A 1,543-nucleotide genomic window follows, 5' to 3' on the forward strand; every position below is an offset into this window, starting at 1 on the left:
TGTTAACCCTCCTCTAGTAGTCTAGACTAGAGCATGGTGACTATAGGGTAGAGGACTGACTGTCTGTTAACCTCCTCTAGTAGTCTAGACTAGAGCATGGTGACTATAGGGTAGAGGACTGACTGTCTGTGTACAGCATAGCTACGCACATTTACATAAGAAAAAAACCCTAAACATCCTTTGTCAGTCACGAATGTTTAATACAATTATATTTTAACTTACTCTGCCGATTGTCCGTAGGATTGGTCCTTCAGCTGGTTGAAATTTAAGACAAAATATCCACAGTTATCAAATCAATCTGATGTTATTAGTCACATACTTCTGTAGACTAACAGGTGTAGACTAACAGGTGTAGACTAACAGGTGTAGACTAACAGGTGTAGACTAACAGGTGTAGACTAACAGGTGTAGACTAACAGGGTAGACTAACAGGTGTAGACTACTAACAGGTGTAGACTACAGTGAAATGCTGACTGACGAGTCCTTTTCCAACAATGCAGTTTATAATTAAACAGACTTCAAAATGCACATCTCTACGTGTGAAATTCATATTTTTTTTCTCTTTTTGCTCATGACCCAAAAGGCACGTGCACAAGACGGAAGTACCGGCAGGCGACGCATACTGACCCAAATCTTGCCGGTGTTTACATGGTTGTGTGCGTGCGCCGGATGACAAGAGTTTTCAAAGGCATTACCAGCACTCTCTCTCTCTCTAACAAGTCTGATAAATATTACTATGGTGGATAGTTCAACCAGCTGAAGGACAAACCGGACAAACAACCGGTAAAGGAAGTTCAAATGTTCATTTTATTCAACATTCTGGCTTGTAAAGGAAACATTTCCAAGTTTTTTTTGCAGTGCTTTGATTCAGACTGTATACCAAGAAGTGGTCTGGTTTATTAAGCTAGGCAGGGCACTGACTGGGTAGAGAGAGAACAGTGAAAGGTTTAGAATAACGAGAACGAGGGTCTTCTGAAGAGGAGTTCAACGGTCAGTCGGAGTAGACTGACGTTAAACTGTCGCTCATTTCTTTTTGTAACAGAACAAAATCCCACGTCCTTATAGACAGCTGCAGATATCACTAATGTCCTTGTAGACACTGTAGATATCGCTAATGTCCTTATAGAACAGCTGCAGATATCGCCAATGTCCTTATAGACGATTGTAGATATCGCTAATGTCCTTATAGACAGCTGCAGATATCGCTAATGTCTTGTAGACACCTGTAGATATCGCTAATGTCCTTATAGACCTGCAGATATCGCTAATGTCCTTATAGACAGCTGCAGATATCACTAATGTCCTTATAGACAGCTGCAGATATCGCTAATGTCCTTATAGACAGCTGCAGATATCACCAATGTCCTTATAGACAGCTGCAGATATCGCTAATGTCCTTATAGACAGCTGCAGATATCGCTAATGTCCTTATAGACGCTGCAGATATCGCTAATGTCCTTATAGACAGCTGCAGATATCACTAATGTCCTTATAGACAGCTGCAGATATCACTAATGTCCTTATAGACAGCTGCAGAATCATA

General features: G+C 40.9%; 1 long non-coding RNA gene across 1 annotated transcript; it reads right to left on the bottom strand.

The window, feature by feature from the left end:
• Positions 1-784: 784 nt before the first annotated feature.
• Positions 785-1,532, bottom strand: LOC112071499 (uncharacterized). Its single transcript, XR_011475875.1, has 2 exons — positions 1,253-1,532; positions 785-1,193 (listed from the first exon to the last, which is right to left on the bottom strand). It is a non-coding gene; the product is annotated as an uncharacterized lncRNA (long non-coding RNA).
• Positions 1,533-1,543: the final 11 nt, after the last annotated feature.

Source organism: Salvelinus sp. IW2-2015, unplaced genomic scaffold (assembly GCF_002910315.2).
Source record: "Salvelinus sp. IW2-2015 unplaced genomic scaffold, ASM291031v2 Un_scaffold1623, whole genome shotgun sequence".
Classification (NCBI taxonomy): Eukaryota; Metazoa; Chordata; class Actinopteri; order Salmoniformes; family Salmonidae; genus Salvelinus; species Salvelinus sp. IW2-2015.